Below are 26,191 nucleotides of genomic sequence, written 5' to 3'. Positions count from 1 at the left end.
GAAACTTAAAAATAATATTTAAAGAAAAAAATAAACTAATATAAAAAACAAAATAAAATAATTTAAAAGCTAAAACCGAAATCAATTTTGAAAATCAAAAGTTAAATACATAGAGATCACAACATGAGCTAATGTGAGATCACAAGTAATTTTTTTTTTTAAATATATAGAAAAAGAAAAATGATATTTAAAAGTGGATACAACAACTAATAGATATCTAAACAAGAGTAAAAAGTGGAGTGAGATAAAAACTGGTCGGTAAATAATTAACGGGAAATATCTACAATTTTTCGGCTAAACTGACAACTTTTTAGTCAAAAATTTAATTTCTGGGAACAAAGTTCCCACAAATAGCCTATCAGCTAAATTAGCAATAGGCCAACATCCCTCATTGGATTCGCGACATGGTTTGACTGACTTATGTGTCTTTTATAAGTCGAGTGGTTGTATCAGGTATACACAGGTCGATCTTTTGGGACAACCCTAGTGGTTAACAAACCACTCTTCTTCCTTTGAGATGAGACTACTTTTGGTAACTACTACTCCATTATGTTGGAAACAAATCTCCAAATTTGGAAGGTCAAAAATGAAACATCCCAAGGAGTGTATCCGAGTACCCAATCTGTCATTGGCATCTAATGTTACACAGAAATCCTCTTTGATGGGGTGTTTTCCTGGGGTAATTTCTAGTCAGGGAATTATCTTGGTAAGTTGACCCATTGTAAAATCATTGAAGTCCTTATCTCCAATTTCAATTTTGCAACTAAATCTTTATTGATCAGGTTGTAGAATGCCCCACTATCCAAGATCTGGAGGCTTGTGAGATGGTGGCTAAGTTCCCATGATCTTCCCTTCTTCACCCCATCTTCATTTGCTAGGGTCTTCTTTCCCTCCTTTCTATGTTACTTTGCCAGATAATGCTTCCATATAGCATGCTTGACTTTCCTTTCCACACATGTGCCTAGTATCGATTCTTATTGGTAGCTAAACACAAATTTTGATCTTCTCATTGTCTTTTACAAATGTATCCTACTTCCCTTTCTTCCTTGCACTTAAAACACAATTTGTTTTTCATAGACTCTTTCCTTTCTTTGTAAGGCATCAATGTTTTTTCCATTTGTCTTTATAAAAACTAAAAGGTTTAGGAGATTTTGAGTCTTTGTATGGTTCTTGTCCTTTGTAAGCATGATGACTACATTAAGTTCTTTTTGAATAGCATAGTTAACAGGTGTAGGCTTAAGTGCACTTACCAAGCTCCGAATACAATCTTTTAACTTTGGACAAATAGCTAGGTCAGTCTTCTATGAGATACTTTTGGTACTATTATCAAAAGGCACAAAGAAGGGTTGTGACCCAATTCTTATGAAAGGAGGTGACTCTTTCACCAATGAAGTATAAATGAGAAATTGTTTCAAGCATTCAATGTTCGATCATTAGAACAAAATAAAATAATTTAAAAGCTAAAACCAAAATCAATTTTGAGAATCAAAAATTAAATAAATAGAGATCACAACATGAACTAATATGAGATCACAAGTAATAGTTTTTTTTTAAAAATATATAGAAAAAGAAAAACAATATTTAAAAGTGAATATAACAACTAATAAATATCAAAACAAGAGTTAAAAGTGGAGTGAGATAAAAACTGGTCGATAATAATTAATGGGAAAGATTTACAATTTTTCGGCCAAACTGACAACTTTTATTGTCAAAAATTTAATTTCTGGAAACAAAGCTCCCACAAATAGCCTATCGGCTAAATTAGCAATAGGCCAACATCCCTCACTGGATTCGCAACATGGTTTAACTGACTCATGTGTCTTCTATAAGTCTAGTGGTTGTATCGGGTATTCGCAGGTCGACCTTTTGGTACAACCCTAGTGGTTAAAAAACCACTTCTTCATTTGAGATGAGACTACTTTTGGTGATCTATCAAGTAACCCTCTCAAAGTGACTACTACTCCATTATGTTGGAAAAATATCTCCAAATTTGGAAGGTCAAAAATGAAGCATCCCCAGGAGCGTATCCGAGTACCCAATCTCTCACTGGCATCTAATGTTACACGGAAATCCTCTTCGCTAGGGTGTTTCCCTGGAGTAATTTCTACTCAGGGAATTATCTTGGTAAATTGACCCATTGTAAAACCATTGAAGTCCTTAATCTCCAATTTCAATTTTGCAACTAAGTCTTTGTTGATCAAGTTGTAGAATGCCCCACTACCCAAGATCTGGAGGCTTGTGAGATGGTGGCTAAGTTCCCATGATCTTCCCTTCTTCACCCCATCTTCATTTGCTAGGGTTTTCTTTCCCTCCTTTCTATACTACTTTGCCAGATAATGCTTCCATATAGCATGCTCGACTTTCCTTTCCACACGTGCCTAGTATCAATTGTTATTGGTAGCTAAAATACAAATTTTGGTCTTCGCATTGTCTTTTACAAATATATCCTATTCCCTTTCTTCCTTGCACTTAAAACACAATTTGTTTTTCATAGACTCTTTCCTTTCTTTGTAAGGCATCAATGGTTTTTTCATTTGTCTTTATAAAAACTAAAAGGCTTAGGAGATTTTGAGTCTTTGTACAGTTCTTGTCCTTCGTAAGCATGATGACTACATTAAGTTCTTTTTGAATTGCATCGTTAACAGGTGTAGGGTTGAGTGCACTTACCAAGCCCCAAATACAATCTTCTAACCTTGGATAAATAGCTAGGTCAATTTTCTATTAGATATTTTTGGTACTATTATCAAAAGGCACAAAGAAGGGTTGTGACCCAATTCTTATGAAAGGAGGTGACTCTTTCACCAATGAAGTATAAATGAGAAATCGTTTCAAGCATTCAATGTTCAATCATCACTCCAAAATCCAACAAAACAAATCCTCCATTCATCCATCAATCAACAATCCCTAAAGAAATCAAGCAAACAAACAATCAGTTAGGTCAATCAAATCATCATCAATCATCACTTCATCTTGTGAATAAGATAAAAACAATCCAGCAATCAACCATCACTTTACTAAATCAACAATCTTAGATCATCATCCACCAATACCTCAAATCAACAAATCAAAGGAATTCATTCAATCAATCATCACAGACATCAATTTGGAAATACAAATAGAGAGCAGCAACTTGTGTGTGTGCGTGCGTGCATAGGGGTGTGTGAGTGTGTGTGTGTGTACTTGTTACATCTATTTGAGAATAAATCTATTAATTCATCAAGAGATATTTTGCTGGCAATGATAAAGAAATTTCCTTTAGGAACATATTTTGAAGTTCATGAGACCCAAGCATGCCCACCAAGATGACTGTTATGCTTGTAGGCCAGAGGCATTAAGTGCCCCTAAGTTTGAGGCCCCATCAAGTATGCCACTCTAAGATGGTTGGAGCCATTCTCATGGGTTGAGGCGAGTTGCATGCCCCCAAGTCAGAACAAGGACAGCAACCTCCAGGGTGGACTGAGGGATGGAGGAGACCTTACGCTTGTCATACATATGGACCAAGGGCATTGAGTGCCCTTGGGGTTGAGAGTCTTATCAAGTAGGCCACCTGGGATGGATGGATGTGAGCTCCGCGCATGCTCTCAGAATACAAAAACAATTATCCTTGGGATTGCAGTATGCAAGCTATTCCTAATACATTCCTAATATGATTAAATATTGGAATATAATTGCTCAAAATGAAATTGATGTGGAATTAGATATTAATATGGATTTATGTAATTAAAAGCTATTATGGATTATTAATATTTATTGTAGTAATATAAGTTTCTAGTGACTATTGACAAGTGCAGATCCTAAACCAAAAATAATTCCAATTAGGATCTTTAGAGTGGGCAACTTTATTACAAGTTTATGTCACTGAGCATTATGCATTCTCATCTTGAAGTTGATTTTTTATTTTTGGGCTTAATCCAAGTAAATCCCAAAAGGGACAGACATCACATGTTCACCTAAACGTGTAGGTCGACTTGCATTTACCTTGGATATCTGCATGTCCATAAGATATCTAGTGTTGCTGTTGCTCAAGAAAGGTATAAAAATGGTCCAACATTGCATTCAAAATTTTAATCAATTGAGAAAGGTTCATAAAAATACCAAATAACAAGTTGTGCAAACAATTATGAATTTGTGTTCACAAAAAGGGTTATTTATCATTCACGGTCATCCAATACTTGAGCTTAATGAAATGGTAAATCAAGATACAAGGTATATGGGTACGTGAATCTTTATCAGAAAAGAAACCTTGAGCTAGGGAGATAGAGGCATGATGCACATTTAATCTAGCAATTAAACAAATAGACTACCCCTTATAAATCAATGTTTCAGCAGTAGGAGAATAGGAAGTATTAGGTGCAACCACATAAATGCAAGACCATGTTTATCATTAAAGAAGAATGCTCCTACCAAAAAAATGCAATGTCAATGCATGTATGTTAGAAATTTTGGCATTCTTCTAGATTGTTGAATATTAGAAGTTAGAACAAAAACAGACAAGAATTCAACCTTGGTTGTTGCCCACCATAGAAACAACAAATAAAAACCTTCAATATAAGCTGAAAATAAAAAATACAATGGTTTTGAATCATACTGAACTCAGATTGCGTATAAAAATAAAAAGCGTACCTGCCCAACTCCAGCAATAAGAAATCGTCCAGACTGTGCAAACGTAAGTGAATTAACAAATCCGGTCTGTTTTCCACATAGCACAACAAGGCATCTATACAGATAACTAACATAACATGAACATAGGCTTAATATTTGAAACAAAATAAAGTATAGCCTCAGAGCATATGAAATGCACAAAACAAGAAATATAGCATAAAACATAATACTAATGGAATCGTGATTGTGTACCAGCCTGAAGACCCAAAAATTTAAAATAAGAATATAATTAAATATCAATCTGAGAGAGAGAGAGAGAGAGAGAGAGAGAGAGAGAGAGAGAGAGAGAGAGAGAGAGAGAGAGAGAGATAAAAAGACGATGGAGCGGAAAAATGCAGAGAAATGACAAAAAGATTGGGAACACAAAAAAATGGAGCAATAAAGCAGAATAATATATCAATTGAAGGAAAGTCTCAGGAGGCAAGAAGAGGAAGGGCAAGAGGTGAAAGTCCAAAATCTGCAAAAGGCTTCTTCCAAGTTGAGTGTGAATCAAAGATTCAAAAAAAATCAATAAGGGACACCTTGGCTAATGGATCGAGCTGGATTTTACATCAAGGATTAGGAGCCAAACTTTGACCCTTCTAACCACAATGTTTTGAATACACAATTGTGGATTAGAATGTATAACCGAACTCTAAAACTGGAGCTCTTTGCTCCTGGTAGGACTAGACAATTACCTATACACTTTCATAATGGCTGATAAAATAAAATCATGGTTATATGTGCACATTTGTGCCTTCCTAAACCTACCACACAATGCCATATTCAATTGGAATCCGGACCTAAGAAAGGAGCTGAATACAAAAGGATGAAGTCAAGGGTTGTCAGAGTTCTACCCTAACTGCTCAAAATGTGGTCAAATCAAAGAGAATTGCTAAAGAATTCAAAACAACTGCTAGCCTTGGAAGAACCGAGTCTCTCGAGAAATAAGAAACAAAATCAAACCCCAAAACCTGGCAATAATTAGGTAGAAATGGAGATTTGCAAATAATATTGCATACAAATCATACTTTGTTAGGGGGATATTTGGATATATAAGGACAATCTACCTTTGATATCACCTTGAATCTTTTTGGAGGTGCAAAAAAAGTAGGGGAATATTCACCCCTAGGGAGAAATGAGAAAAGGACAAGGAATCGATCAGCAAACAGCCCACCCAATTCCAAATGAAAGATAAGCGGATGCAATACAAGGAGAAGAATAGGAACAAGTGCAACAAGAGATCCTCAATTATCAAACATGAAATCACTTGGAAAGAACGACACTAGTGATGAGTAAAATTAGTAGTATTACCTATATCTTTGCTCAAATTGAATATTTTTCTTGATCAAATGTATATGGCCCAACTATATGCACTAATAAAAAGAGTTCGGGAACAAATTATCATCTTTATTGATACCATTCATGTAATGTCCCCTTTCAGAACTAATATTATATCAAATCGAATATTTTTCCACAATTAAAAAAGGATTCGAGAAAATAATTATCATATTTATTGATACTATTCACGTGATGTCCTTTTTCAGAACCAACTTATAGTTTGCTCTGAATTCACAAATCCAAAATGAAGCAAGAGCAAAAATGCAGTTAGAGTTGTAATTCTTAGCAGTTAGAGTCACAATTCTTACTTAAATAAGATGAAATAAGTTGTATGAATACCGAAAGTCCAATTTTTCATATCAGCTTGATCTCTTAAATCAATCTCCTTTATCAAATGTTATTCTTCTACTCAGTCTACTCTCAAAATCTGCATAACACTCTTTTACTGTTATTCCTCCATTTTGGCTTGGAATGATAACTCTTGTATACTTTATTGGTAAAAGGGTCACCACATTTCATTAGAATTGAGTCAACACTTATCAATGCTGCCTTTGAGAATAATATAATATTCCCCAAATTGCTCTCCCTAAATGTCCTCAAATGAAACACTTGCCCCTTCATATCTTGCAATGTGAGCTTGAACCACACCTCTTCATCGTGGCTCCCTTTGCAAAGGTTTACCCCTCTTTGGATGAGACAACCCTTAATAATTATGCCTTTGGAAAGAGTCACAACCCTTGAAAATTGGCCCTCTTTCAAAGAGTAACAAACCTACAAAATCACCATGTTTTCAAAGAGTCACAACCCTTCAAGACTTTTGACCTTTGAAGGAATCACTTCCTTATTTTCTTCTCATTTCTATTTATCCTCTTCAATTAATCTTCCTTGCTTCACACCTTCCATTTTATACTCTCTCCCCCTTTCAAATGAAGTTCTCCTCCCACTATATATCACATGTTTGATCGAGTTGCACCTTTTCATTTCATGCCTTTTGACCCTTCACCAACTTAACTAAAATTAATTATATTATATATTAATATTTATTTTATTACTTTATATTTTATTTTTATCCTTTTATATTTTGATTTAATTATGTTAAATCCTATTTCAAAAAGGGGACATTACATGCCCTTCCCAAATTTGCTCATCCTCAAGCAATGATTAAATGATCATGGAATCTCATCCATATCCACCTTCCACTGCACAATTATTATCATATGTGTTCTCTCCCTTATTTTGAAAGTGAATTATGATCAATAGTAGAAACTTGACAAAGCTTGAGAGAATTTTTTCTCTCTTCTTCTAGAAAAAAGATCAAGCCCATCTCATAATGGTGTCAATTGAATTTGCAAATGCCAATGTTCGCATGATAGCATACCACAAATTCATATCTTTTTGTTCACTCTTAGTTATTCTCTTCTTCTAGATCAACTAAAAACATAAAGCAAAGCATGGATCGTACACTTGAAAACATGATGCATACACATGAATGCGTGAAGACATGGAGCATTCACAAAGAAAACAAGTGAATATATCGAAACAGAAAGCATAACATTAAAACACAAAACATACACATAAAAAAAATGGAGGGAACACATGAATATAATGTAGCCAAAGTTAACTTGGTCCACAAAATAGGTAGGAAAGTCCAACCAAGACTAGAACCATCTCTTAGGGTAATCAATTCACCACTTAGGCCACATGAGGCAATAACATAAAATCGGGACCAAAACCATCCCTTGGGGTAATCAATTCATCATTTGGCCCACAGGAGGCAAGGACGCCCAACCAAAACCAAATCCATCCCTTAGGGTAATTAATTTATCATTTAAGTTTTTAACCCACAAGAGGCAAGAATATTCAATCAAGACTAGATCCATCTTGTAATGTCCCTATCATAGATCACCACAAGTTGCAAAGAACATTAGCCTATCAATTAATATAACAACCCTTCATCATTTATGCCCTTTAAAAGAGTCACAACCCTTCATAATTGACCTCTTTCAAAGAGTCACAAGCCTTCGTAATTAGTACCTTTTCAAAGCGTCCCAACCCTTCAAAACTTTTGCCCTTTGAAGGAGTCACATCCTTATCTTTTAATTTCCTTTTTTTTCTTCTATTAATTCTTCCTTTCTTCATACCTTTCCCTTTTTACTCCTTTCTCTCCCCTTTATAATGAAGTTCTCTTCTCTATTTATATATGTCATGTTTGAAGGAGTCACAACTTTTCATTTAATGCCTTTTGAACCTTTATTGACTTAATTTTGTATTGTTATATTTTAATATTATTAAATTTTTATATATAAATTATTTTTGATTCTCTTATAATTTTATTTTATTATTACTTATTATTAGGTCCTATTTCAAAAAGGGGACATTAGAATTCAACAAAAATATATTATTAATGAGATAATTTAGCGGTTGTTAAGAAGGTGAAGCAATCATAACTGGACTTTATATTATTTGTAAATGGAGCAAGTTTACCAAACACTAAACTAAAAGACGCACCCTTAACTTGGATAAATCGTCATTTGAGTTTTTTTAATATAACTAAAGATACTGGATCAGTAGCAACTGGAAATCTTTCCCACTTGTGCATAAAGTATGCTTGTTATTCTTGGATCTGACCACTTCTCAATTTAGCTACTACACAAAGAAGATCAAAACCTAGATCAATGCCCGTTTGAATTAGAAAATAAGTGGTTCAAAGATCCAAATTTCAATTCCAGTATGGAATAACAACGAGCTGACGCTAAGTCACAAGGTTCTAATTTGGGTTTGTAATAATAAAACTAAGATTATGCAAGGGTAAAAATTTGAAAAAACAAAATCAACATTACAATCGCCTTATATAAATTTAATTATTTTGAAGTAATATATCCACAAAATTATCAAAATAGTTTAACATTACCTATAAGAGTTTCTGGATTAAATTGTGTCGAATAATTTTGCATCAATGTTCCAAATCACACTCAATTATCCATCATCAAGATGAAAATAAGAAAGCATAAGAAAAATAGGATAAAGTTACAAACCTAAACAAGTGAAATAGAGTGGGAGAGGTGGAAAAATACAATTGTAGAGAACTTGTGATGCAGGAGCATCCTGGGTTTCTTTATAATCCTGCAAATTAGTTCATTCTGCCTAGTTCCAATTGGGCCAACTTCGCTCACATTTAATTTTGGTATAGTCAAATTATATTTGATGAGGGCCGACTTGTGGTTTCTCCATGTTCTAGAATTATCCGTAAGCCATTTTGGCAAGTATAAGTAGGGTGTTTAGGTTTAGGGTTAAGGTAGACTTTTGGGGAGAGTTCAATAGAAAAGAGATATAAGGATTTAAAAAGCTGATTTGAAGATCTGGAAGTTGTACATTTGTAATTGGTCGTAACCCAAAAGGCCTTACAGCTGGGCATGTATGCTAAATATTTGATGAATCAATAAATATATCCTTGTTCTCCCTCTCCTTGGTGTTGTTCCTCGTGTTTGCTTCCGTTGTGTTAACTCTTGTAGGGTGGTTTTGATAGTTGGGTGTGCCTTTGGCCCTAGTTATTCATCCCTTGCCTGCATCAGTTGGTATCAGAGCCCGAAGTTCATCCTTGTGGAGATTGGATCGTGTAGAACCCTGATTTGGATCTGGTTGTAGGGTGGCAGATCTGTGGATTTGACCTATAACTTGCAGAGGGTTACGATCTTGCAGGAACCTAATTTGTAAAGATGGTTCGTGGTAGAGGAAATAATGTTGATAACGCTATATTGGATCAGTTAAGATAAATTGCACCCAGATTAGATGATGTGGAGACAGCCCAGAGGAGAGGAGTGCATCTTGAAGATGTAAGTGATGATGAAGCAGCAACACCAGACCATAATCCAGAACCTGAAGAAGATCGAGATGAGGAAAGATTGTTGCGATTATTGTCTAGGGCAAATTCAAAGCCTGCTGTAGAAGTTGTCCCTTATGATGGGAAATTGGATACAAATACTGTGCTAGATTGGATCTCTGATATGGAGAAGTTCTTTTGGTATGAAAACACTCCTGATAACAGAAAGGTGAAGATTGCAGTCACTAGGCTGAAAGGTCATGCATCATTATGGTGGGAGCACTTGCAAACTAATAGAAAAAGGAGAGGAAAGGAGAAGATAAGAACTTGGCCAAAGATGGTGAACAAGGTAAAGAACAAATCCCTTTCTACTGATTACCAAGTTAGCTTATTGAGAAAGATGCAAAATTTGAAACAAAGGGACATGACTGTGAAAGAATATACTGAGGAATTCTATAGATTGGACATCAGATCTGGACATGTGGATGATGATGTTGAGAAAATTGCAAGGTACATTAATGGATTGAGACTCTGTATCATATGAAAAGTTCTAGTAACACTATGAGGTGTTCAAGTCATTTCAGATTGACAGGTCTAGAAAATGTGTAACTGCTATTGAAAACATCCCCAAATCCATCATAAGCCTCCATGCATGATACAAGTATTATGGTGAATGGTCATATCCCCCCCATAATATTGATGTAGCCCCTCTATCATATGGTGCGATAGTGAACATTGTTCCAAATATGCAGATTTTTCCAAATTTGACTTTATGATAGATATATTCTAGAAGTGTTTAATGATATTTGTCTCTTCTGAAGATGAACATGATTGTTACCATCCCTATTAACAAAACATTGTTCAACTGGATCACGTATTTCCTATCTCAGCTACCGCTGTGATGACCCCTTCCTTTTGGTAAGTTTTCTCTCAATTTGTTTAGGGTGATAATATAATTATCTTATTTTGACAATAGACGTTACACTCTTACACTCTTACTCATTGAATCAACATTCCCATTTCATACTTCCTTATCACTAAAATTATGCTATCAATTTCTTATACTTCCTATGAGACCCCCATCATTGTTTGTTTATATGTGGCAAAAATACTGACCGTATGTTCTAAGTGATGAATCGATTCCCTTTTCTCCAATTCGGTGATTATATCAATAATAAGCATCACAAAATTCTTCTGTGTCTTCACCTTTCAGCAAATACCCAAAATAGTTGATTTAATATTATTCCTTGGGTCGATACTTATGCTTTGTTAGCATGTTATTTGTATATAATGATCATCAGTAGTTTCTGACATATGCTGAATAGACACAAAGTCTGAATCTTCATTTGTACCATTGACTATGTATTCTTCCATGTGTATTCCCTGGTTGGATATTCATTGTCTGATTATATTCCAATAATATTAAATATTATTCGATTTATAAATTGTAATCCCTCTTTTTCCATCATAGTCATCTGCGACTAATGAATTTACCCTAGAGTTGAATTTCTGTCTGATAGCTAAAAGAGAAACTGAGATTTTTTATGATATATAATTGTGAGGTTCTATACTAGTCGCTGATTCTGACTGGACCTGACTTATGTGATTCCTTCCTTCTTGATTATTTCTATCAATCATTTTTATTAATTGATTGAGGTGTCATCCTAAGCTATAGAAAACTGGATAATATATATTGATGTCTGAATTGAGTCTAATCATTGATGCTTATAGTACCAACACTGCCAATAGAGAATATTGCTGGAGCATTCGAATGAATCTCTGAGATAACTTCTATTAATATTCATCTTCCTTTACAATTCAGCAATGGTAGGTTTTTGTGTGAAGAGAATTTTGTTCAATTCTAGTTTCTGCACTGTGTATTTAAAATATGGTCTGTAGAACAAGTCTTCAAATGATAGTAGACCTGATTCTCTTCCATAGTGTGGATGCTCAATAATAGGTATCAATGTAAGTCTTGTTTGATGAGTCAATCCTTATATTCCATTGACTCGAGTATACGTGGTAGTAGGTTAATTGTGATACCTTATCTTCTTTCATTCCCATAGCTGAGATGAAGTTTGTTTTTCCGGCAGATACCTTCCATTTTTGTTGTTTCATAATCCTCTATGCACTATACATATATAATCTTTATTATATCAACATTGTATCTTATGATTAAATCAATCCGACTGTAGCTATAATCTTAACAATATGCACTCAAATGCAAGGAAAGTTTTACATCAGAAGTTAAAAAGGCAGAAAAGCAAGCCCTTAATGTAACATATATTTGCAATATGCAATAGTGCAAGACAATCATCTTTTAATGAGTCTAATTAGATAACCTTAGCATTTAACTTCAGCAATATGAACTTCCCACTAAAAATATGCTCACTGGTGCTATTTAAATTTTAATTAGGCCTTTTCTCATCTGACATTGACTTCAGAACAGAAAAAGGTGATCTCATTTCTTACCAAAGGTATATCATGCACAACTTTAAGGCTTTTATTGCTGTTCTCAATAGCCCACAATCGCACAATTCCATCACTAGCCCCTGATGCAGCAAGATCACTCCCTCTACACACTGCAAGAACTCCAACCCAGGACTCTATAGAAGAGCTACTTCCCATTTTATGTGTTACGTTACCATTTCCTGCATCCAAGCAAAAAATTCAACACAATGTTTTAAACACATAAACTAGAGAAGAAAAGAAAGAGAAACAAATGAACCAAAACAAAAGCGTGTTAAAAACATAGACATCCAAAAAGCAGTAACAAGGTCCAAACTTGCAGGTCGTGTAATGTCTCCATTTTGGATTTTTTTTACAATGCAATTGGTGTTGGCTTTGCAGGTTAGTGTCAGCCTGATCAGAGGAATAATTTACCAATGAGCTTAGATGGTTTAAAGGAGTCATTAGTACTTTCACATGTTATTTACGACTTCTGGTTGTTAATGTTTTCGAACCAGAATACAGGAATGCGATAACAAATGACACAATAACTTATCCTGAGAAAACCCTCCTACTCAGGGGTGGAAAATCCAGCCCCACAAAATATAGACCCTTTTATAGAAAGCTAAAACAAATACACAGGGCTCTTAAACTTCTGATTATCAATACCAAACAATTGATCAGTCAGTAGTATACGAAGTTCAATCACTTCAACTATGCAGATACAGAATATAAAAGTTCTTCAAATGAGATTAACTAACTCACTCAAATCTGGTTTATCACAGATCACATACATACAAATACAATATCATAAGATGCGCTTGATACAGAAGATTTACTCATATTTCAGACCAGTAAATATCTATGCAGAAAAATGATCAAACACCCAATACTCTCTCTCAACCCAATTTCTCTCCAACTGAACAGTATAATAAAGGCACCAATGATTTATCAATTAATTATATCTCTTTGAATAAATGACATTATTTCTCTTGCAACAAATTTGGCTAGTTACAGGGGTTGTCTTTACAGTCCACTCATCCTTGATTTTTAAAAAAATATCTACCATAGAGATTCCGGAATAGTATAGAGAGAGAGAGAGAGACTTCAAGTTTGAAGAGCTGCAGTTGTGACACTTATTTTGCCTAGCATAATTGCTAATTGCACCTTCCTATGCAAATTAATTCATTTTGTTCAATGTTGTCTTTTTTAACCTTTCTCAATAGATCAATTATTTTTGTTCAATGTTGGCATTTTAATCAAACAGTGGCATGACATTAAACCCAAATTTCCAATTATCATTTACAAATTGCTTACCAATATCATTGCCATCATCAACTTGTGATGATGTCATTTCTTCTGGCTTTTCCTCAGCGCCATGATTCTCTGAGAGATGTTGAATACCCGCATGCCCATGTGCACCTTTTGCAATAAAAACCGGTTTTTTCCGCATCATGCTCCAAAGTTCTATGCTTCCATCATCAGAACCTGATATAAACTCTTCATTGTTGACAAAACAACAACATTCTAAAGATGCTGCAGGTCCTCTAAACACTAACTGTGTCTCCTCAGGAATCTGCACACCAAAGTTAGTCATTGGGGAGAATCTATTAAATAATCAGTAAACCATAACCATCACACAAGCACTCTAAAGAAAAAAGGCCATAAATAGATTTCATCATAAAAGTTGAAGCCACTGAATGGATGGTGATGGGAATTTCTAGTCTATCTGCCTTGAACATCATTAGTAATAAATGATCCATCATTTTATATAATGTCAACAAATAAAATACTAAAACTATACAGGGAAGCTAGAAAAAAGGGGTTAAATATTGTGAAAGATAAAACGAACTTTTCACAACCACGGGAATGCTCCATAATATAGACACTAGATTGGGAGAATGATATGATGAGCTAAGCACCTACACCATAAGATCATTCAGATTTTCTAGACAAGAAGTTTCAAAGCAAATTACAGTAGATCTTGGTATTTGTTTCATGACACACAACACATACTGATAGCAAAAATTTCAGAATACTATCATCAAACACCTCAAAAGAAGTGACATTATTTTTTAATGTAAACTTGAGCTGCTATATAAAAAATTATATATGAAACAGGATATCTCTAAGTGCCTAAATCCTTCCACCAATACATTAAAAGATACCTTCCATAAACGCAATGTGTGATCATGTCCAACAGAAAGAACTCGTTCTTTTCGCAAGCAATCTACCATTAGGATTTCACTTTGATGACCGTAGAGAGTATCCATGTACAATCTATCTTCTGCACTCCACAATTTGATTGTGCGATCAAATGATCCAGATATGAGTTGCTGTGTACCTTGCCGAAAAGCTAAACAAGACACAGCTCCCCTGTGACCTGGAAAGGCCTGCAGTAAATAGAGAAGATTAAAAATTGAATGATTGCTCTGCCCAGATTAATAATGGATAAGCACTAGAGGTTATGAAATTTGTACTTGAATATGTTCCCGTGTGCGGGTATCCCATAGATGAACAAAATGATCTAATCCTCCAGTAGCCATGTACCGGCCATCAGAACTGATAGCCATTGATAGAATATGTTTGTTGCGCTGCTTCCTATTTAAACTTTTTGTAGAGGCTTCCTTGCTGGGCCAGTCATATTTCTCACTTGCACCTATTTCAACATCCCAATGAAAAATAGTACCATCTTTTGATGCTGAGAAACCCTTTGAATCATCTTCTCTTAGAGCTACAGTTGTTACAGACTGCTTGTGTCTTTTAACAACTCGCCACTCTACCTGATTGGAAGGCTTCACAACCCTGTTGAGAATTGACCTTTAGTATTCATTTATTATACGGAACCAAACTAACATACCACAACATATTGTCTTGAATTTCCATTTACTAAATGAATTCTTTTCAAAATTCTGAAGGGCTAATCAATAATTTCCTGTGGCACTTATTAGAGAAATTTGGAATTTGGAATAATTGTCCACTCAATTACTTACTACTTCAAACCATCATACGAGGCTATGCATTGAACTCTTTTACAAAACTCAGCACCAACCACACTATCAACATTTCTTTAGCAAAAAAAAAATATTACCAATAGGCTGGATAGCTATTCAAAATTCATGATATAAACATCAAAAAAAGAAACTAAAACAGCTATAAACATTCATGCGCATAGACTTGTTCCTTGAATGAAGTATGCACACATGTAACAGAATCAAACGACTAGGCAGTTCAGTTGAATACAATGCCTTTTCTGGAAGTAGAGAAAAGATAAATGCACCAGCAAGCTATCATAACATCTACAAAAAAATTATCTTTAAATTGTATTTTGTTAATATTTCATTGACAATCAAGTAAACAAGCAAGTATTTTTAGATTAACAATCTTCTGTTAATATTTCAGATTATCATAACTACTAATTTTAAGTGTTTGAACCATTCTCTGGTGAATGAAACTCAAAAACTTTAAAATAAAAGCCCTGGTCTAAATAAACACAAAGAATCACCTCAAGAAAAAAAGTTCTTATAATAAAAAATTTAAACACAAGAGGTTTGAATCTCCAGGCCATCAAGTTGCTCTTATTTGTCGCATCAATAATAATACACAACTAAACCAATATACAGTTGAGAACTCCAGACACCAATAAAAATAACTAAAAGATCATTGTAATTTGACGGCATACAGTTAACTGTGACTTATTTCTGGTGCAAAAGCTTAAGCATCATTTAGAGTTGGATCCACACCCAAAAGAAAAACGTGCAGAACTTGTCCCAAAAAGATAATTTCTGCAATGTCCCTAAATTTAAGTTCCACTAAGGCCATAGCTAAAATAAAAAATGTATAGTACTGCAAAAATGCGAAGTACTATAACAAAAATTTAGGTACTATAAAATCATAACTTCAACTTGCAATGTATAAACTTACTGATAACCAAAGCAGAGTATATCATGGTTTAGAGCCCCATAAAAGCATAAATCGTTTGGGGAGTAAATCCACAAACCAGAGGAGTGGGATTTTTAAATCCGCAAACCAGAGGAGTGGAATTTTGGAAAAAATTGACAAAAATCAGATATAGACAAAAAAATGTGAAAAACTCAAGAAAAGCAGTCAAGAACTGCGCTTCTTTTTTAATTAAAGGACATTTCCATAGAATGGATGAAAAGGGACATACATAATGATTCAAAGCACTTGCACAACCTCCTGATATATTTTAAACTTGGAGTACTCAAAGTTTTAACCGTGATATTGTTTGTTTAGAATTCAATCAAGCTATGATTTGAACAACAAAATATGATGTGGCCTTTCTTATTTTTCAAAATCAGAATGAAGCTACGAAAAATCTTCATATTCATTTAAGTAGAATTCATTTGTGATATTGCTATCAAGATTCGTCTGTGTAGTTTTTGAGTCAAACTCATTGACCCAAGTTTCATGAGTAGTAGTTTACAATATTCCATCTCACATAAGAATGAATGGAACACTATGCACTCATTACATCCAAGTGGTGCTCACAAACGTGAACCACTAGGGCTTCCCAAAAGGTCACTCATCCCAGTACTACTCCAAGCATAAGTGCAATTAACCATGATTGTACCTTAAGAATCATTCTTTAGAAAGCCTCTTAAACTCATCAATTGATAAGTGGGAGATGTTTTCCACAGAAAATCTAATCGTTATATTTACTATCAGGATTCATCTATGTAGTTTTTTAGTCGAACTCATTGACCTAAGTTTCATTAGTGGTTCGCAAGAACCCATCTCTTATGAGATTGAATGGAACAATTAGCATTCATTGCATCTAAGTGATAAAGAGTGAAGCACCAAGACTTCCCAAGTCGTCACCCATCCTAATAGCGGTCTAGCTCAAGTGTGTTTAACAACGAAGTTTCCTCCAAAGTTAATCCCACTTGGCTTGCAACCCCATTTACATAACCTTCAATATGTGTTGTGCCTTATGAACCATTTATTGGAAAGCCCCTTATACAAATCAAATAATAAGTAGGCCATATTTTCCACAACAAGTCAAACTATGATATCTCTATCAAAATTCATCAGTGTAATTTTTGAGTCAAACTCATTGATCCAAGTTTCTTGAGTAATGGTTCTCAAGAATCCATCTCTCATGAGAATGAATGGAACACTTAACACTCATTGAATCTAGGTGATGAGCAGAGGTGAAGCATCGGGACTTTCCAAAACATCACCCATCCTAGTACTATTCCAACTCAAAGTGCACTTAACCACAAAGTTTCCTCCAAGGTTAGGCCCACTTTGTTTGCAACCCCATTCACAAAACCTTCAGCAAGTGTTCTGCCCTATGAAACATTCATTATAAAGCCCCTTAAGCTCATCAAATGATAAGTTGGAGATATTTTCCATAAGTTAAATTTTGATATTGCTAATAATTTTTGAGTTAAACTCGTTGACCCATGTTTTGTGAGTAGTGGTTCACAAGAGCCCATCCCTCATGAAAATGAATGGAGCACTAACCACTCATTGCATCTAGGTGAAGCTCGTAGAGGTGAAGCATTAGGAATTCTCGAGAGGTCATTCATCCTAGTATTATAGCTTTGACATGCTTAACCATGGAGTTTCGTCCAAGGTTAAGGCTACTTTGCTTGAAACCCTGTTTGCAAAACCTTTAACAAGTATTGTGCCTTATGAAGCATTCATTAGGAAGCCCCTTAATCTCATCAATTGATAAGAAGGAAAATTCATTATTTAGAACTCTCTCAAGTTCCTTTCATTATATACACTCAACAAACAATTGTATACAAAGTTGGCATGACATACACATATGTGAAGTGATACATACACGTGTATATAACAAAACAATTCTATATATGTTGAACATAAAGACTGAGCTGCGTGAATTATAAATTTAATTTAAGTTATAAATATTGAGCAATTTCATAAATCATAAGAACTTATATGTCATAATTGACAAGCCTAAAGTGATTTATATAATTATCGACGGGTTCTTTGTTTTCTCTAAAATAGATAGTGAAAAACAATGTTACCCTGCTCTTTTAGATATATTGCAACAAATAAGGAAGCTTTGTTATGATCTTCTTTTGCTTCATATTGCAACAATTTAAATATTTGAAATTCACATAAACAAAATCAATGTTAGAAAAGAAATATTATCAATCAAGTTATACAATATATTCAATGCTGAGAGGAAAAATTTCTTTGTAATTGCCTATCTCTCATGCCACTTCCCGAATCTACAATACTTCGCGACTATGCAAAACTTTCAACCCCACTTTCCCAATTGCATCTTGAACACCACGCATCAATTTCGTAGAGAAACACGTCATATTTTTGCAAGTTTTTCCCATCACAATTGCTATTAGAGTTTTTGCTAGTTTCCCGTAATTATTTTGCTTATCAAATTGTCACTTTTTGCCAATTAATCATCTAATAAATTGCAAAAAAAGTTGAAAGTCGTTGACCAAAAATCCTTGATTTTTGGGAGAATGAATCACTGCACATGCCAACTAATGATTAATCACACATAATCGTGATTTTTTGTCATTTTTTTCTTCTATGCTATTAATATTTATTAATAGACAATAACAATTAATATTTTGAAACTACTTTGTAATATTAATTATAAACTATAAGAGTTTGTTGCTTCTTGTAAAAGGGCAATCTATAATAGTCATAGTTACACCGCCTTCGGGGACAGGGGGATGGCAGAATTGGGGGGCAAGTTCCTAGGACGGGCTTACAGAGGGGCCTCAATTTGGGGACAACGGGGAGACGGTGGCAGGGGATGGGGCGTTGTATATACTATACATACGATACTTAAAATGCTAGTTATGAAAAGATGTATTGCAATAGAAGATATAAAGATGTAAAAGTGTCAATACTTGAACATTGCATTGAGTTGGAACATCGAACATTGAACATAAATAGTCAAATCAGCACATAGTAAACATTGGACATCCCCCCATCCTCAGTGAAGGTGGCAGAAATTGACGGTGTCGCTTGGGATAGGGGGACAAAGTCCCCAAGTACCTGGTGCATCCCCTTCTTCGAGATGTGGGGCAAAAGGGGAGGGACGTGTCTCCATGTTACTATGATAATAGTGCATAATAATTATAGTTTCATAGCCCAAGTCCCTGGTGCATCCCCATCTCTTCATAGCCTTTGCTCATTATAAATTAGAGGTTGCTGGCATTTGGAACACAAATACCAATCTGGCAGCGCTTAGTACATTTGCAGCGATCCTTCGCAAAAACCAACAAATAATGCTCCTCAACCAAAAGCCAACTACTCTACAATTATTGGTGTTGTCTATTATTATAATGGTCAAGATAAAGATGTAATCAACACATGCACCATCCTTCATCTCCCCCTTAAAATCCACTATTATTAGATGCATTTTCCTTTTACAAGTCACTTCAATGACTTTGATTGATCAACAACTAAAGGTTTCCATTATTCCATCCATGATATGGATACCTCTACCTCATCCCACAAATTACTTATGGGCTTCAATGGATCCCTTACGAGGTTCGTCTTTTGCAATTAGTTGTCACATACCTCAAAACCTAGGCACTTGTACCCTTTTCAATCTTCATTAATTTATCTGAGCATTTTTTGCCAACATGGTGAGAAGAAAATGTTGAAAGTCAATCCCTTTGCATAGATACATCTATGAATGTGATAATTGGCAATCTCTCGAAACTCTTGTAAAATATCATTTCCAGCTATTTGATTTGGTCTCGTGTAAGAACCATGGATTGTTCTTTAAGTGTGGCCAAAAGTGGGCAATTCCTCTACCAAAAGTTCAAGATCAGATGGAGCAAGGGGGCTCATTTCTTGAGGCCCTCTCCACAACCCAAAACACATGTTACATCACCAAATGTAAAGAACTAGCCTATAGAGATTACTATAACAGTGTGTCGTGGTCCCCAAGAAATTGAAGATGAGGATATTCCTTCCAAATGTCCATTTAGCTCTTCTAGAACCCATATGACTACCATTTCCCCATGTATATAAATCACCAAAAAGTGTTATACAGCACAGCTAAGATATTCCCCACATGCTAAAAGCTCACCACTAGTATTAACGAGAGCCTCAACATGTTTTGGATGTGAAACATTGACATCTACAGCATGGCCAAGTCTACCTCCACAAGCAATGCTCCTATACATCAAGCACTACAGCTGACTTCTATCACAGACTTCTGTAACTATTTATCTACCCCCTTTTACCTCATTTCACAGTTCTTGTATGATTTCTGCATGTTTTCCTCTATAGAATCATATGCGACTATATTTGAGGATTGTTTTAGGTTTGAAAGTTGCCTTTTAATGAATACAGTTTTGATTTTAACTATGAAAACTCTTCATTCCTATGACTATATAATTGCATTCTTGTATGTATTACTCATCTTGACAGATTCAAAGGAACAAAAAGTTTCCATATTTCTGAAGGAATTTAGGCAACTACTACAACCAACCATATGATACAACTTTACGTTTGCAATATATCATGCCCATGCTAGAGATCATGTTCTTAATAAATAAACCTAGGATATACAATAAAATATAATGGCAATTCATTATAATAGGCCACCGCCAACCATATCTACAAGAATTAAACAAAAGAAATTTATTTTAAAAGGGAAAGTAGAGTTAGAAGAAATTATAAAGCAATTTAATTTTTAATAGGGTTGACTGGAATATTTTTTATCATTAAATAGCGGCTAGGGGCAGCACCCTTGTAGTAATATCTAAAAAATCACATCATTGGGCAAGAGACTGTATTCAAAATGTCCTGATTATTACTTCTATCTGTAATTCATCTACCCCTCAACTGAACATCTTCTATAAATCCTACTAAACAACAACCCATCCAGGCATTTCCTTGGCAGCACAAACCTTGACTAGGCATCCAGGGCCACACTTAGAATGAATGGCCAAATCCTCTTTCACAAGTAGCTCCACACTAGAGGAGGCAACACTAATATCTTTGACCTGAACACTCTCCTCATCCCTAGCAAGACCTTCCAAAATGAATTACTTCTGCAACCAACCAGGCCACACTCCTTTAGTAGGTCTGTCAATTTCTTCAGAAAGGTATTGCATCTTGCCACCATCCACCGCTACACAATTCTAGAACCATCCACCCAGCAAAGGGGATATCTCTTCACTTCCTTCCCTCATTGACATATCACATAGTAGACTTTTAGCAAAGTGATCATCTTCTTTTCATCAATGTTCTCCTGCATATGGTCTAATTCATCAAGGAAATTTTCTTGAAAAGCTTCGTACACAATGCAACCATATCCTTCGCTTCACCAACATTGTTCAAGACTGCAACAAACATTGTCGTAATATCCATATTCACACAACAACAATGCTCAGATGAGAGAAAATCCCCGCCCAAAAGCCTATGTACTGCACAGACAACCAGCCCATGGCTGTAGATCAGAAGCTTTTCAGCCATTTCTCTAATTAAAAAGCAGTGCCCCATTATGGAAAGGTGTGAGTCCCCCAACTCTGGAAGCTACAAGGGTGAGAAAAATGCATTTGTAGATGGGAGCATTCAAGACATTTTTGGAATGGAAATCGAATAAGCAGATCAGCAATTTGGATTATATATGAGGACCTATTAAGGAGTGAAAGACAAGTCAATATTAAGGAAGAGAACTGCAATCAGCAATGACACAGCAGAAAACTCAGATGAGTTTTCTTTTCAGAATTATTGAGTTGAATGATAATTAAATTTCATCATTTTTTAATATTTAAGATACAATACAGTTTTCAACCTAAATAGGAACTATTGTTCTAGGGCAAAAATAAGAAATGTCCCTAAAGAGAAAACTACACAATATTGCCCATGTAAACTGACACTAGTTCTGTTGCTCCTTGCAATGTCTATCTTGCTTCTTTGAAATGCTGTCGTGCTCAATTTCTACCTTTAGGACTGTCTCTTAACCAAAACAAAAATCAAGTGATTTCATGAACTCCATTGCTCCATGTTCTTATCAAGAAAAAGTTTTCTCGCACGTGATACCTTCAAAATCATCCTCCCAATTATTACCTTAGCCAAAAAGAGAATTTTATCAATCCGATAAATAAATTTAAATGAAGAAGGGAAATACCTCGAAGCAAGAAGACGCTGCACACGGCCGCTCTCTTCGAGCTGCTCCTGCTGAAGAATCTCGGCAACAAGCGAATCCCGTTTACCCCTCCGTCCTTCTTCATCTTCATCTTCTTCGTTTTCCTCATCCTAATCTTTTGTTATTTCCCTAATTTTGTCCAGATAAGCTTTGGCCAACTTAAGTCGCTTATCATCAGCAGTCTCTGTATCTTCCAAGGCAACATCTTCATCTTCTTCCTCCCCATTTCTGTCAACAAAATCGTCGTCATCTTCTTCGCTGTTGTGAATCTCCTCCCCCTTCCCTCTTTTTCGTTTAAAGGTTTTATCGTTGAAAAATGGGTCATTGCCAATTGCAGGAGTTTTTCTTTTTCTGTTACTTCCTCCTCCTCGTCCTCCTCTTCCTCCTCCTCTGGATACATTGCTCTTATGGCGCTGCTGGTTTTTCTTCATATTAAACATTGTCGGAAATCTTGATCCTTTCAGCTTTAACAATGGCGGCACCTTCCTTCAAAAACTCTGTGACTGCCACTGCATTTTTTCATCGGCTTAAACCTCTGAAAATAAATTTTAGGTTTTGGGGGACTGAATCTTGCCTATGCGACCGAAAAGAATTAAATTGGATGGAAGGAATATTTTTTTTTTATAATTATTTAACATATACTTTTACAAATCTACATAACTATATAAATTTTACAAATTTACATAACTATATAAATATTGGTAGACATATTACAATACTTTTCAGATTAATTTGAAGTTGTTTTCATTTAATTTTTGATAACTAGTTTTAAAAATAGTTTCACATATAAATAAGAAATCTATTGGTTGTAAGTTGAGTATGATCTTCAAGTAGGCCTTCCTTGTGTGTAGAAGGTCATTTTCTATTAATAGCATTTATTTCCTTATCCAACCTTTTTTTCTATAGGGTCTTTATTTCCCAATGGCCAACCATAATCAAAGTGTTCAATGTCTCCAAAAATCGTTGGTGGTCGAACATGCATCTTTCAAGGAAGCATTACAAGAAACCCTCTCAATCCTAGATGGAGCACGCTTCTACAAGTAGTGATCAACCACATCCACCTCTACGAAGGACTTCAATGGGTGTAAGGAACTACCTACCAACACTTAAACCTAACCAACAAATGGTCATGGCTATTGATGTAGAAAAATCTAAATTAAAGAGCTCTATTGTATTTCTATCAACCCAGGAACTAACTAATCTGCCTTCTCAAACTTTTTAAAATGAGTGGCTTCATAAAGTGTGGGGAAAAATATTAGTTTTTCACTTTTCATGCTTTCGTATGTTACAGCAAGCATTGTTTTGGGGTTTTCAATAAACAATAATAGCGAAAAGAAAAGTATTAAGACAGTTTTGGAGGATAGGTGCCTATAACTTTTGGGTCATCTCATGGTCTCCATAACCTATACAAGAGGAGATTTTTGCCCTATCCTGCCCTTGGTGGCTCTCTAATGAAAACGTTCCTCCATTTTTGTTCAATATTGTACCTCGTGCTCTTTAACTCATTATAAATGTTATAAGGGTTGATAAAAACTAATTATCTTCTCCTCCATACTAATGCAAGGGTCCTTATATCTCTCAACCCTAGTCTAGACATCGCCAAGGGGGGGGAAATGATTTGGATGATCAATTGGTTTCTTGTTTTGTTACATTCCTTGGAGGAATCAATGTGTGCTTCTTGTGTAGGACAAGACGTATGTGAAGCTCTTGTCCACTAATCAAAAGAAGCTTATTGCTAACCCTAAATCATTAGAGACTTGCAATGGTAATTCTTACCTTAATAATCTTGCCAAGAATACTCCAAATACATAGCCCTTTAAATTTGCTTCTCATACCCCCTCTAATACATCTTCCATCAAACTTTATGGTCATTTCTAAAAAACTTTACCACCTCAAAGTTGCTTTCTCGAAAAAGGTGAACCTGTCGCTTTGTACACCAGCTAGACTCTCCCTAGGGGTCAAAACCTACTTAAGGCCAACTCTTGAAATTTTGGTTTGAAGCCCTATGATCCTCATCCTAAACACGGGACTAAGAATGCTCAAAAAAATTCTATTGAAAAAATCACAAGGGTCCTTGATCCTATGTTTATTAGTAACAGATCCTCCAAAGGTGAAGGTTCCTCACCCCACAATCCTACCTCCATGGACTAGGGATCTTTGGAAAAACATGTCATTTCACCCTTAGTCCTAGATAAGAATGGTAGCAAGGTTGGAAGTGTCCACAAGGTGACTAAGAACGAATCTAGGATTTTGGGTAGGGTTAAGAATTTAAACAGCGATACTAATATTGTAGTTTCTTGTGATGGCTTGGAAGCCCTTCAAAATATGTATGCTAAAGAGAAAAAGCTCTCTAATTTCTCCCTTGTGATCATCTTGAATCTTCCTCCCCCACCTCCCCTTTGCAAGCATTTCATTTTTGCATTTCCCCTTTATGTCTCTTCTAACCCTGGTACCATTAAGATTCAAGAGGTAGAGCCAAGTGATGCTCCTTAAGAGATGTTTCATGCACTAAAATTAGGTAAAGAAGATATTAATGAGATCATTATTGTTCTCGTCAATGCCACTCAAGATGAACCTAGCATTTTTATTTTTAATGCTCTAAAAAAGAAGGGGAGGGAAAGGATCAAAAGGTTAAGAAACACTTTAGAAACCCCTACTCAATACTTGGACCCCTAAGAGGTTGTGATTAAGAAGAAGAGAGGGGGATTGAAGGACTCCTTTAATAACAATAAAGGGAATAAATACCAAGGAAACAACTCCCAAGCTACTATAAGAGCTTTTATAACACTCATGGATATTGATTTTTAAGGTTGCCTATGGACTTGAAATGTATGTCATGGAATGTCATGGCCCTTGATTCCCCTAATAGGAAATATATTATTAAAAGATTTCTTATGATGAATAGAGGAAAAGATGTTATCCTTCTCCAAGAAATTAAAGTTGTTGATTTTTATCAAGATGTATCCCTAAAATGCATCTCAAAAGATCTCAAATACTTCACCACATCTCACCATAAAGGAAAAGTGGGGTTGTCATTTTAGTTGGCCCTTAGTGGAGCAAACATATTACCAATTGGGAATTTCCTCCTTGTCATAGATTAATCTAAATAATTTGGATCATTTTTAGATATAGTCATGAAAAGATTGGCACCTATAATGTATATGCAGAAAATGACCACATAGAAAGAACTGAGTTGTGGAAATGGATTTTCCAACTAAGAAACAATTCATGGATTTTTGGAAATGACATTAATATGATTGAACCCCCTTAAAATGAGGTTAAAGGGTGTCATTTTGACTAGAATGGTGCAGACAGATACTTTTGGTATAAAAAGATCAATAAACACAAGCTCTTTGGCAATTTGGATAGCAATAAGACTAACAACAAAGCTATATTGTATACTGAGTCCAATCTTTAACTAGGGGATAAAACAATCTTTTGCAAATTGGATAGATTCTATGTTGATGAAGATAAATTCAAAAGGTTAGAAGTGAATGGCACTAGATCCTATTATTTTAAACTTCTTGGGTCCATTACACAAGGTTGTGACAGAGGACCATCGTGGGTGTAAGACCAATCTTGCATCACCCAAAAATATTTCCTTTCTATTTATTGAATAAGGGTTGTCTTACTGCAGAGTTGTTGTTTCTAGAGATTTTCTACTTAGTAAATTAGTCATACAAGCTCGAAATGTCCTAATTTTAGAGGTGGATGTTCATCTTGGATATATCAGCCTATCAATTAAGGCTTAGTGCCATATGATAAGTATTTGTGGATTTATTAGGTATTTTTGGTGTGTAATT

The 26,191-nt window shown here is 35.1% G+C and overlaps 1 pseudogene; it reads right to left on the bottom strand.

The window, feature by feature from the left end:
• The window catches only part of LOC149558777 (U3 snoRNP-associated protein-like EMB2271), a 45,477-nt pseudogene extending 22,634 nt beyond the window's left edge, over positions 1-22,843 (bottom strand).
• Positions 22,844-26,191: the final 3,348 nt, after the last annotated feature.

This window comes from Cupressus sempervirens, chromosome 5 (assembly GCF_028749045.1).
Source record: "Cupressus sempervirens isolate cs-2001-9-10 chromosome 5, ASM2874904v1, whole genome shotgun sequence".
Taxonomy (NCBI): Eukaryota; Viridiplantae; Streptophyta; class Pinopsida; order Cupressales; family Cupressaceae; genus Cupressus; species Cupressus sempervirens.
This window is presented reverse-complemented; position numbering and strand designations above follow the sequence as displayed.